Raw genomic sequence first — 13,996 nt, forward strand, 5'->3', positions numbered from 1 at the left:
ACTGGACCTCGCCTGCCCGTCTTCTCACCCTATAATCGGAAGGTCACGGGTGGTGTCCACGGTGTGAAGATGACAGGACCGGCGGGGAGCAGGAGAGCTGGTGGTGGGAAGTCTCCCGGACTTCCCTGTGCACCTCGGAGTGCTCGCTGTGAAAACAGGGGTATGAGGGCCGACCTCCCACCTGCCTCCTCGGCGCATCCGGGACATCCAGACAGCATTTCCCCAGGAGGCCTTTTTGTCCTGTTTCCTGTTCCAGAGCCTAAGAAGGCGGTCCCAGGAGGTGCTGCCCAGGGGGCGGGATCAGGCAAGCAGAGCCCGCAGCTCCTGGGAGGTCTGAATCCGGCTTTTTGGAGATCGCAGATTCCCCTGGGGTCTCACTCAGCCCCCCAGCTCTCCCCTGGGGGTCTCCCTCCCCTTGAAGCACATGCCTGAGTGGCCACGTGCTGCCAGCTCAGCCGCTCTCCTCCCCCTGCTTTCGGCTACTTTCCGGGGACTCTGGAAACACCACAAGGTGGAGTCAACAACTCAGTGTCCCTCGGGAGAGGATGGCTTTGGAGCTCTGCCCCGGTCAGAGTGCACCTTCCTGCCGAGTGTGACTACCGCACTCAAGCACACTCCAGAAGGTGGGTGGCAGGGAGCCCTGTGCCCCTACCCACAGCGGGGGCATCTAAACCTACTGTAGCCAGAACTGCACAATCTTCAGCCTCTCCCAGTGGACAGGGAATATGCTGTGTATTTCTTCTACATTCTTCACATGTTGGGGGCTCATTCACTCAGCTATTCTTTCATACCTTTATTGAAACCTACCCTATTCCAGGCACGGTGCTAGGGCCTGACACAAATGAATGAAGCCGTCCTCGCCCTTGGCAAGTGAGCGTATAGAAGGCACGGCATTCAATCAATACTTGATTGGCATGTAAAGATAAAATCACCACCCATGTTTCAGATGCTCCTCTCCATTAATAAGGAATGTTGACTTTTTCATCGAAAACGTGTAAGATACAGACTGTGACCACGGAGTAATCCAGTCTAATGGGGCCACGTGAGGAGTCAATTTTTGATTGTGAACCTCTGAGGCTAGGTCTCTGGTAATCCATGAAACTAGTTCCTATGGTTTTACAGTGTGGTAAGTAGGAAGGGCTGAATGCAGGTGACTGGAAGTCATGCTTTGGGTTCTTTGTTTTCATTGGAAGACAATTTTTTCTTGCTTAATAATTGAAGCCTGTGATAGCACAGACTGCTCTGTACCTGTGTATCTTTAAAAGGCACCTGTGTGCCTAATGCCTGCTGAATAATTCCATCACCAGAACACTGACTCCATATTAGAGGGCCAAGGGCTTGCTCTGCTATCCCAAAAGGAAAGTAGAGAAGCTTCTGGTGAAAGTCCGTGTCCCGGGCTTCCTTTGGCCGTGCTCAGCTTCAGCTCCTCTGGAAACCACCTCTCCCAGCAAGTCTTCCTGAGTCATCCCACCTTACATACCCATAACCTCGTGGCACACAGGCATACGGATTGCGTGTGCCATTACAGAGGCCCACCACCCATCAAAATCACCACTGTTTTCTCTCTAAACCCTCAACTCAATGCTTTATCTAACTAAGGTGTGCTACCTTGGGGGAATTTTTGTTTAGTTTGGCAGAATAGAGGTTTCATACACATGCTCTGCAGTCTAGGAAAATAAACATATATTTAACCAAAATCTTACTCTTTGGTTAGAAAAATAATGATCATGGATATTTAAATTCTAATTGTTGGGTATAAGTGTCCGTTTGCTTCACTATGATATTAACACTATGATAACCAATGTTGGTCAACTTGAAATTAAGCTATTTCTATAAGAACCTACCAGTCAAACTATATATGTGGAAGACTTTATATTTACAAAATCTTACAGACTTTTTCTCCATAAATGTCTCAACAGCATTGTGACATAGATACAGTTATTTCCATTTTACAGATGAGGAAACAGACATTCAGAGTTGAAGATCACATAGATGAGAAGAGCACAAATCCCAGTCCTGGTGTTCTGATATGTTCCAGTATTTTTCACTCCTTTATAACTTCCACATGCAATATACACAAGGGCCACTGTACTCATTATAACATATTCCCTTAAACTACTCTGAGTGTATATCACATCAAGCTTGACACTTACAGGTGAAAATAAGAAAGACTCTCTAACTGGACATGGATGTCTCTCCTTATTTCCTGCCCACACTTAGGAAACGATTTTCCTGATGGCCACAACCAGGTCTTTCACATCCTCTGTAACTGAAGGTCTAGGGTACATAACAAAGTCACTCTTATTTGTTGAATAAGTTAATGAATGCTCTCTGTGAAGTTGAAGATTCAGTCCCCATCCCATTTTATCTGAGCTTTGGAGGTCACAGTGCAAAAATGAGCTGTCCTCAGCCATCTGGGAACTTAGCTGCACCTAATCCTGGGGGTCAAGCTCCCCACCCCCACCCCCCTGCAGGGAGTCACTCTCAGAGGGCTTCCAAACTATAGCAGGAGCAAAGATGTGAGGAGAGCAAGATCATTCCAGGCCAGTGGCGAATGATGAAAAAGATCTGTGTTATCTGTCTCTGATCTCTGGGCTCCAGTCAACCACTTTGCAAAGCTGGCTCCCTGCAGGGGATTTGGATCATGGCCTGTCCTTCAGGGCAAATAAATGCTGTGTGCTTGCAGAGCTCTTTAAAGTGTTTTTGGTGATTTTAGCAATACAAGTTCCCACCGGGGTCTATTCCTGTGGACCTGCCCTGAGTTCCAGGCACATCCCACCCCCAGCCTCCAGACACACGTGACCCCAGAGCAGTGAGTTTCCATTTGCAGGACCCCAGTTTGTTTATGTTGGCCATTGCACATGCTCTCTGAGATATGACCAGCGCAACAGCATGTCCCATGGCACACTGCCAACTTAGAAAATGGCTTGGAAAACCAGCTTGCAGGAGCTGGTTGAACCTTCATTTCTGCCTCTGCTCTGAAATTAATTGTGTCATTCTGAGACCAAAGGAACCTATGCTGAGATCACTTATGGGGAGTTACAGCTAACAAAAGTTTAACGTTACTAGAATATGTTGCAGTTCCAATGACTGCTCATGATAAAGCAGACTCTGTTTCTTTCTCCCCCACCGCCCCCAAGCATCTAACATTATAACAGCTGCATATCAGAGACTGTTTCTCGGCTCTCTGAAAATGAAAAAGTTAGATTTGTTCTACCTAAAGTTCTACTCATCTCTAAGGAATTCTAGGATTTTATAGCAAAATATATTATTTTAGAAGTTTGCAGTTAGTGAATCCCCTCTCCAACTCAGCATTTCATAGAGCTTCTTGGTATTCATTAAATAGAATCCTAAGTCAAAATAATGTAAGAATTTCAAGTTACTTAGTGATTAAAGAACACACCACACAAAACCTACTGAAAACTATAGGAAATTATTAAAATAGTCTGATGAAAAATGTACAGACATTAATATCTTTCCTACCAACCAGCAAAACTTAGTTATAAAGTCTAAAGTCCCCAGCCACAGTAGCAATAACAACAAAAACAAGTAACTTGGAAAAGGTCTTATAAAAATGCTCAGGAAATATACATAGATCTCTGTAAACATATAGTGTTTACACATATTTACATAATTGAGCTGCATAAAATGTGGGATCAAATATTTCTGGATGGGAAGTTTGAGAAGGTTAAAATATTGTAAAAATGGCACATTTTTCCCCTGAAAGAATTGAAAAGTTCTATTTCACCCCAGAGGATATTTTAACGATATTTTTAACTTGAAAAAGGTAACGTTTATCTGGAAGATAGACTGAATGAGTAATAGTGAGTGAATGGGAACAGTATGAGTCTTTCTCCAGAAGACCTTTTCTATCATTCAGAGTAGCAGTAGAGAGGTAAAAAACAGAAACAAACAGAACAGAGCTGAGAACCCAAAAACAGATCTTCGTACACATAAGAAGTCTATATTTTATAAAAGTAATATAAAAAATCAATGGAGATGAGTAATTTTTAAAGTAATAGTGCTAGGGAAATTTCTTGATATTTTGGAAAATATACTATTGGTATTTTATCTTATAAGCCTAATAAATTCCATATGAATTAAATAATGATATATAGAAAAGTAACACAATAATAATAATAATTGTTAACACTTTATGTCCTGTCAGTAAGGAGAATGTCAAGACATAAAAGCAATGAAAGAAACTTAAAAAAAAATCTGCTTATTTAAATTTTGAGCACCTCTGTGAGATAAAATTCCTTAAAATAAAAGAAGCAAAAATAAGCTTGGGAAAAGAACTCATCGGCACAAATTTCCAGCTTTGGCTTTGCCTTGCTCCCCACTCTGGCAGGAACAGGCTATTACTGTGTTGGTGTGTTGGGCGGCTCCTATTTCTTCCTGCAAGACCTCTGTGCCTATGCAGCAGAGACCTGATGACACCTCGTGTGGAAATCCCACCATTGACTTATGAACCATTTACTTACTGAACATCTATATAAAATATCTAAACATTTCCATGCATGTAAAATATCTAAATCATTTCTGTGATTCTTTACTCATCGTGGTAAGTATATTTTTAGAAGTTGTATTACTTTAGGCTTGATTTTTTTATACTGGTGTTGTGTTATGGTCCCTGTAGGAGAAGTCAGTTCATAAATTCTCAGTGGACCATAAACTGAAATTTGAAGGAGAAAACTGAACCAAATTTCAAGTGGATACTTAATGGGAGAAAAGAACAATGGGATGTTACTTGCTTGATAGAAAAATAGGTCTCTGAATGCACATCAGTGATAGGCAGGTAAGTGAGGGTAGGAATTCTCCAGCTTGTTCAGGACCTGGCAGGTATGAAAAGTCCTAGCAGACAAAACCCAATAATTATTCATATGTTCAGTTCCTGTATAAAATTAGGCCAATTTTACTTACAGAAAATAGCTGTTAAATACATGTGCAATGTAAAATCCTACCCACACACATACACGTTTTTTAGAAGGAAATAAAAGTTAATTCATTTGCATCTTCTGCTTTTGAACAAGATGATGTAGTTGAGACCAGATTTACCTTCCTGCCTGAAACCATCATAGCAATGAAATGAAATACATCAGACAGCAGTTTTCAAGGATCTGGACATGGGACAAAGGAGAGTAATCCTGACAGACAGAAAATAGACTAGGCGAGCCCAGTGATCACCCCCGCTTGCTGTCATGGGAGTTTCCAGGCCATGGTGCAGGACAAGGAATCCAGGTAGTGTCCAGTGGGCTCTGGGGGAAACAGAGCCCTACTGAATGAACAGAACTAAGAATATGGTAGACCAAGGTGCCCAGAGCTTGCAGAATAAAGTACCAGAGCAGAGACAGATGAATGGAGAGAATTCCCAAGATATGCAAAGGGTTTCCCTCAATAATCCAGCAGAGTACTGATAGGCACATGCAACGAGGGAACTCGGAGGCTGGGGAAAGAACTGTCATGAGAGGGATTAGAGGGAAGGGTGCCTTGTACTTACACAAGGTCAGAAAAAGTGTCTGTCCCCACAGCAAGATGGGAAAGCCTCATAATAAATGGCTACTGGGTAGGGTACCCAAAGTTGTCTTTAAATGGTAGTGTGGAATAACTAGCCTGAGACTAAATGCTACACTGTTCCAAAGAGCTTCTTAAAAGCAAGCCCCAAAAGGATCTAACTTTTTCCAAGTAACTTAACTGCATCCCAAACAAAGCATGAGAATAGATATACTAACAGCAACACCAAAAAAGTTCAAGAACAGACATACAAAAATACTCAGTACCAAAATAAAATTCACAACCAGGCAAAGAAACATCTATAATGAGGAGAAAAGTCAACCAGTCAAAACCAACCCAGAACTGATCAAATGTTAGAATTAGCCGACAAGAACATAAAACAGTTATTATAACTCTATAACTGTATTCTAGATGTTCAAGAGCTTAAGCAGACCCAAATCAAACTTCTAGAGACGAAAACTACAAATTACTAAATGAAAAAATACACTGAATGTGATTAACAGCTGATTAGACATTACAGAAGAAAATATTAGTGACTTTGAAGACAGTAATGGACACTACCAAAATAAAATACAAAGAAAAAAAGAACTTAAAAATGACAAGATCATCAGTAATCTGTGGGACACCTTCTAATGACCTAATACACATATATTTGGAGTTTTTAAAGAATAGAAAAGGGAACAACAGAAAAAATTGCAAAGAATAATAACACAATTTTTCCAAATGTGGTGAGAAGTATAAAACCACAGATCTGAGATAGCCATCTAACCCTGAGCACAAGGAGTATTTCCAAATTGTGAAGTCACTTCATATTCAAATTGCACAAACCACTGATAAAAATCTGAAAAAATGGGCAAAGGTGGAAGGGGGCAAAAAGCATAATAGATACAAAGGAACAAAGATAAGGATGATAATTCTACAACTAAGATGAAATGGACAGATTTTTTGACACACAGGAGGTAAAACCCAAATTCACTTAAGAAGAAATATGTAAACTGAATAGATTTCTATGTATTAAAGGAATCAAATTGGTTGGTAGATAAAACCTTCTCAGTAAGAAAACTCCTTGTCCAGATAGCTTCACTGAAGAATTCTACCAAATATTTAAGAAAGAAATAAACCAGTTCTGCACAAACTCTTCCAGAAATTTGAAAATAATACCTCCTAATGGACTTTTAAAAATACTTCCTAATGACACTTTTAAATTAACAAGGCCTTTCCTCCCATGCACTCGCCACCTTTCAAAGCTCAAAGCCACCACATGGCCATTTGCTACTGTCGGGCCAGCCATACTTCAATGGCTGTACACAGTCCTGTGGAACAGCATCTGTAGACTTCTGGGACCACCTCTGCTAGGGTTGAGGAGACCAGCTGCTCAATCCCATAGATGTTTAGGTGATGTCGGGGACATCTGGTCAGGTGCTCTCCAAGCCAAGACACATCGTCCTGATAGACATGCAGGGAGAATGCCGGAGTATCCAACGCGTGATCTGCTGGGGCCTCATGGCCTCACTCCACATTCACAGACATCAGAGGCCAGGGGTCCTACTCAGGGGTCCCCAGAAAAGACATCATTTTGCCCAAATGTTTGCATTTTCTAAATCTTGTAAAATCTCAATGAAGCTTATATAACAGAGCATTTTTTATGTTTGTACACAATTCCTTGGTTATGAGTCTTATATCTGTACATCTAGCATGTAACTCTGGCAAGGCTCTGGGGTACAGGACAGGAACCACAGTGCTGAGCTTCATGAAATGTGGCTTTGAGCTTTGAAATGTGGCAAGTGCACTGGAGGAACAGCAATTTCCTTGTTGATTTTATGTAATGTTAACTGATTTAAATGTAAACTTACACAGCTGCGTGTGGTGATACAGTCCCTTGTGGCTGAGGCACTCAGGCTGTCTGGGACTCACTTCCTTCAACCATAAAATAAAGCAGCTTGATAGCAATTTGGGGAACCTATGGCTGTGTGAGCTGACCGGATTTTCAGAAACCTAGAGTGGCTTTAACTGTTAGTTAGATTCTTAAGAGGAAGCCTGCAGGTCTGTGAGCTTGCAAGCAAGAAAATGCAGCCTCCAGTGACTAAGCAATTTACACAAACTTATAAAAATTGTCAGAGCATGAGTGTAATCCAGACCTTTAGACTCACCGCAGTCAGGCCCCTTTCTGCCACATCGGACCTTGTGCTGTGCATGAGTGGGACCAACAGGTAGGCCTTACCCACCTGGAATTAATCATAGCACAATTCTGGGTACAATGCAGACGTAGTAATTCAGGGGAAAGAGTTTGGTGGTAGATGGGGCTTCCAGCGTCCTACCCAGGCAGCATTGAATTGATTTTGTTTCCAACCCCAGACTTCTGTTGGACTATGGATATTTCTGGATTCTGCACAAAGCCAGCACAAAATTCATCAGCTGGCACCCTGAGGATGGCTCTCAGTATGGACACAGTTCCTCTTACCACCTGGCGGAGTCATCGCGTAAGCAGGTAGGAGTGCTGAGCCCCCGGCTGGCGTCAGCAGAATTCCTGAGCTATCTCCCGGGGCTGCAGGTCATTTCAACAAGGGCAAGAAGCACCTGCTGTGGCTGCTGGCACTGGCTGTCAGTGAGGATTTGCTCTGTCAGTCACACGCTGGGCAGGGCTGAAGGAGAATCATGAATTTTGTCACTGGCACACTGACATAAATCGGAGTTGGGTTTGAGTGTCACAGGCCATCTGCTGGCTCAGGTGGTCTTTCCACAAGCCACTGGACTCAGTGACAACAGCTCTGCCATGTTAGAATCCAAGCTGGGCCTGCCAAGTTACCCTGAGCAACCTGTGAGTGAGTAAGCCGTCGGATAACCAGGAAGGGCTGGCTCACCCGGGGACAATTCTGAAGGAAGAACATTCTGGAACCTGGACCCATTCACCCTTTGCTGTCTCCTTTATTTATTTATCAATGTAGAGAATAAGAGGCACATGACCATAAGGGTTTCAAGGTGTAATTATCTGGGGTTTTTTTTGGTGTCTGAATGTACTACCAGAAGAAAAGACCTCAGATAAAACTGGATGTTTTGGTGAAGCGAACTTTAAATTTGGATATATTACACCAAATTAACAAATAAAAAAAGCTGAGTACTGATTTATTTACTGTTCGGCAAGCATATGGTTACCCAATCACCAGTACCACAGAAAATGATCAAGTATACAGAAACCCTCCAGGACTGACTCAAGGCATTTGTGTTTTCACACGTAAAGGAGATGGAAAAGAAACAGCTACTTTCTAAAAAGGAGAATGTGAGCTTGGACAGAAAGATTTGGTTACTTAGAATCAACTCAATGAGTATCATGGAGATTTCACAAAAATCTTGCTTCTTAAGTAAATTGGAGACAACTCAGATTGTACAAAATGGCCAAGCCTGAGTTTTTCAATAGAAGCTATAGTATTCTGAGGGTCTGAGCCCAGGGATTTGATGCAAATAGGACTGCGTGGTTAACTAATGTTAGCTAGGAGGTATTGTCGCAGTTTCTGGGCCCAAAAAAAGACAACAGCAGACCAGGGTGCTCTCCCAGGTCTGCTGCTAACCAGCAGCAGCTTCTCAGGCACATGGCTCACGCTCTCTGGGCCTCCATGGCCCACTCGCTGAAATAAAGGATTTGGACCAGCTGTTCACATCTGGGGGCATTTAGCAACGTCTGAGGTATTTTGTCATGAATTCAGGTGGGATGATGGTAAAAGACCCTGCACGCTAAGACCAGAAGCCCTGGTTTCAACCAGATGGAACTCAATTTTCAACAAGGTAATGTCCAGTGCAAACATCCTGTGGTTCTCTAGATAGTTAAATATGTTTCTTCCATTCCAGATCCCTTATTTTTAAATTGTCTCAAATTATTTATCTTCAATACAAATGATAATTTCCATATATTTACCAAAAATGTGTAGATAATAAGCACTTCTTTAATGTTTAGAAACAACAACAGATGGATGCTTCCTCGGTCATTGAGAACAGCCTCCTAGTAAATATTTAAAATGACAGTTAGTAATGATTCAGTCTTCCAGGGTACAATCCATACTTCGGCAATAAAATTAATCTTTTAGGAAGCTACCTTAACAGTTGCTTGACGGTGCTAGCCTAAGAAATGATTCCTCAAAGAACAGATTTGGCTCTGAAAGAAACACAAAGCTTGTGAAAGTCCTAGACAGTGAGAACCAGGGAGGTGAGTGTTTCTGGGCCCACACACAGATTTTCAAAATAAAATAAAGCTAACACATTTTCCCCACAAAATTCCCTTTCACATTCATCTTTTCCAACAGAAGGCTTTGTTTAGAAGAATATGCCTTTTCTCTGCTGACCCCTCTTCTCCGCCTAACGCCGGAGTCAGATGCCTCCTCTTTGGTGCTTCCATACCACCCCCATGATTCTTGCCACACTGGACTGCTTGTATTTTACTATAAATGTTTTGTTTGGCTGGCCCTCTGGAATCTACGTTTCCTGAGCAGAATGCCTGTGCTTGGTTTATTTCTCATCTTCAGCTCCTAGCTACCACAGCTACACAACAAGCACATCAAAAGTGTCTATTGACACTGTTCAGTACAGCACAGTTAGCAACCCCACTGCTCCTTGCAGAGAAATGCTGGAGAGAATCACTGCTGGCCAGAGAGTCAAGCTCAAAAGCAAGGAAAGGATATCCCGAGGTGCTAGAGTCATAGAAGGACTTTGAAATCAGAGAAGTGGCTCTTGAGTTTCAATATGAGTTGAGCCCATGGAGTGCCAATGAAGCCCTTGGCGCTGGGGTTTAATACCCAAGGAAAAACAGAAGTCATGGATTCAAGCCCTGGATGTGATGAGCAGCTGAGACTGAGTTCCCAAAATAAAATTAAGGGTTGAGATAATTCATCCCCAGACACACATAAACAAGGGAATCTGAAAATATTTTAAAATAAATATACTTAAAAGCCTTGAATATATAAAGGAAGTAGTTGAGTGTGTAATGCAAGAGAACACAATTATGTTAAAAAAGAACAAGGAGATTGGAAAGGCGCCAAATAGAAATTCAGCCATTGGAATCAAATGCTATACACAAGTTACACTGTAGGCTAAACACAGCAGAAGAGGAAACTAGTGAGTTGAAAATATATCTGAGAATAGAACATAGATTTCAACCCAGAAAAATAGAGAGATGGATAAAATAGCCAAAAAGTTAAAAGAAATGGAGAAAAGAATGGAAAGCTCCAACTTATATTTGAAAAGACTCCAGTTGAGAAAATGGAGCAGAAATAACATTTGAAGGGAAAATGGGTAGAGAATTTTCTGGAACAAAACCCCCTATCAGGCTTTTTTCCCCATATACAGTGGAGCTGATTTTCTCGGATTAAATGGGTAAATGTGGTTGCTGGTTGCATTATTACAACTTCAGAGATTTGAAGTCTAGGGAAAAGTTTCCTCCATGCAAATTCTCTTTGCTCAGAGCACTGAATTTTCCTGATGGGACCTCAGGACCACCGCCCCAAATAGGACATCATATATTATTATCTATGACTGCTTTGGGCACATTGTTCTGCCTTCCCAACTAATACTGGTTCAGTTTCTTTGCATAGAGTAGCTGAAGTTTATTTTAGCAAATGAGTAGCTTCTGAGATATGGAACATACAGACAGACAATTTCCAGACGAGATTAAAGACAGAACTCTGAATACACAGTCAGTCCAGGAAGCCAAAAAGCCTCTAGCAATCAAACCATAATTGTCAGGACTTGATTAGTAATTGACAACTTCCCTAATTTTTGTCCTTGCCTCCCATTCTGGACCAACCAGAGAAGGCTAAATATGCACTCCTAGCCAGTCACATGGATGCCCCTCTTCTAGCTGGCCGCCTCCAACTTTCGGGGGCAACCTGAAGCCATTCATGTCCTCACTAGGAAGCCCACCCCTCTGCCTGCCTTGGGGTCTCTGCCAGAAGGAAGTGATGGGGGCTGAGCCCTTGCTACAGCAGCTCTGAATAGCACTTCCTTCTTCTCATGGAGGGTTTTGTTCACATCCACACTTTCTAATTGTAGTTTTTACCACCAATTCATTCTTTCCTCTAAAATAATGAATTATTTCACCTTGTAGAATTAATCTGAAGAAGTAAAAAATATTATTTTCAGTTATACACTATTTTCTTCACATTGTGTTCCTTTCCTGCTCTTTCTGCATAAATGAGTATGACTTGTTGCTCCCCTAATTTGCTTCCAATCCTATGAAAACTGTGACCTGACGCTGCCTGATCTTTATATTCCTGAATCAAGAAACCGAAACTCTGAGACTTGATCCCGAGGAATTCTCAAGTATAAACAAAACTCTATAATCTCATCATCCTCTCTCATTTCCACCGGAAGTCTACAAATCCTTCCCCAGTCTTCTCCTTGAATTTGTCATTCTTAGGAAAATGAAGAATTTCTGGAGGAATTTCTTATATCAGTGATAAACTTGATAACTTCTTTCTCTGACTTAATGAGGGTGGTAATCCAAGGAAATGAAGAGGACGTAGGATCCAGGGACCATACACCTCACACAAAACAGCTCGGCTCCACCTGGTTATAGTGGAAGATTGGGAGAAACAAGGAATCATTTACATATATTTATGCGACGATAATAGATCTATAGCATAATAAGCATTCTGAGGCTCTCTGTGTGTGACAATAAAAGACTAGATTTGCCACTGGCAAATCACTAAACTCCTAAATTATGATGTGTAAAGGATCCCTAGAGATTTGGTTCATCCCCTTCCTCATTCTAAGTTTATGGCTTTGCTATGAATTAAAAGATGTGTTTCTGACACCTGCTTTGGTTTTTTAAAAATCAGTTTGGGATTAATCGCCATGACATGAGCATTATATATGCCCTTGGACTCTGGCACACACACCTATGTTCAAATCCCCACAGCGCAAGCAGGTAAGAGCATTACAGGTGTTGTTATCCTTGTGCTCAGGGTAAACATCCTTAAGACATAGTAACGTGGTCAAGGAGGAAATTGGTCACTCATGCAGGCTTTAAAAAATAAAAGCTAAGAATTATGGAAACGAAAATCTTCCAGATTCTTCTCTTCTCATTCTCGGAGAGTGCTCTGTGTAACATTTAAAGGGCAAGCACTTCTATCCCGATTGGCTTCATTCCTTCCTCGAAGAAAGCAGTCGAGTGGACCCACTCCTGGGTTTCGGAACGGTTAAATGCCCACCGAAGCTCTGATTGTGTTTGGGTATTAGGAAGGCATTTGCTTTGGCAAACACAAGTGTGTGCAGGTCCCTAGCTCCCGGGTCAAAGAGCTCTGCACACTGAAGGCCTGCACACCTGTCCTGCTCATGCTGCCTTGGGAGCCCAAGCCAAACCGATACTCCGGGCTTAATTTTACATGAGAAATTATCGTTTTTAAAGACAAGTGTGGCCCTTGGAAGAAGGAAGCTTAGTAATAAACTGTTGGGGTCTTTTAAAAAATGGCTTTCCCTGCCGCTCTTCAAATTAAGCCCGTGGAGTCTGCCGGGCTGCCCTGTGGATGGCGGCAGGCACGCGTCCTGGATCTAGAAGGGAAGGGCGCCTTCTGAGACCCCCACAGCCTGGGCGTGGACGCCGAGCCACAAGAGCAGCAAGACGGGTCCCCAGAAGTAGGCCACTCAGAGCCACAGCGAGCCCCCGTCCTCCCCTACCCCAGTAACGGCCTCCTGAGCTCATGCCAGTCTAACCCTAATTGCGAGGTCTAAAGGAAATGAGCACAGAACCACCGTTTTGTAGGAAAAACAGAACCAATAAAGTTAAACCACAGAAGAGATTTCTTGGACGAGGGAGCCCGGCCCTGTGGTGGGAGGGCCACGGAGCTGCCCCCTCCGCTGGTGTCGGTCCCGCCTCCGCCCGGGAGGGCAGCCGCTGGCTCAGCACACCGTGGGCCACACCTACCAGGGTGCCCTGCGGGTGGTGAGGAGGACAGGGCGCCTGCTCTGGGGAGCTGGGTGTTTCCACTGGAAAAGAGAAGTATCTGAGGTCAAAACCATCTTCAAATATCTGAAGTTCTACAGGAAAGGTTTAGTCTTTAAGCTATCTGACCCCCAAAGGGAGAGTAGTGTGCAAATGCAAGATTCTGGAAGACAAATCCTGCTGCAATATGAGGAAGGTCTTCCCAGCAGCCACTAATGTCCCACTACGGAGTGGGCTCACGGGACATAGGAAGCATGTGTGTGTAGCCACTTGAGGAATGTCGGCATCAGACGGGCTGTCCTGATGTCCTCTGAGGCCCCTTCCATCCGGAGGCTCTGTGAAGCCATGATTCCGGGTCAGCACAGACCCCTTGCTGCCGTGCCTGGCCACCAGGCCCTATGACAGGCCACCTGGCCGTGATGCGGAAAGTACAGAAGACCACAGTTAAGTGCGTGACAGGGTGGGGGCAGGGAGGAAGGAGAGGAGGGAGAGGGCAGGAGTGGATGCCCCTGATGACCCCTGGCTGCTGTGAGCCACAGGCTGGGCAGTCCTGTG

This window comes from Manis pentadactyla, chromosome 12 (assembly GCF_030020395.1).
Source record: "Manis pentadactyla isolate mManPen7 chromosome 12, mManPen7.hap1, whole genome shotgun sequence".
Taxonomy (NCBI): domain Eukaryota; kingdom Metazoa; phylum Chordata; class Mammalia; order Pholidota; family Manidae; genus Manis; species Manis pentadactyla.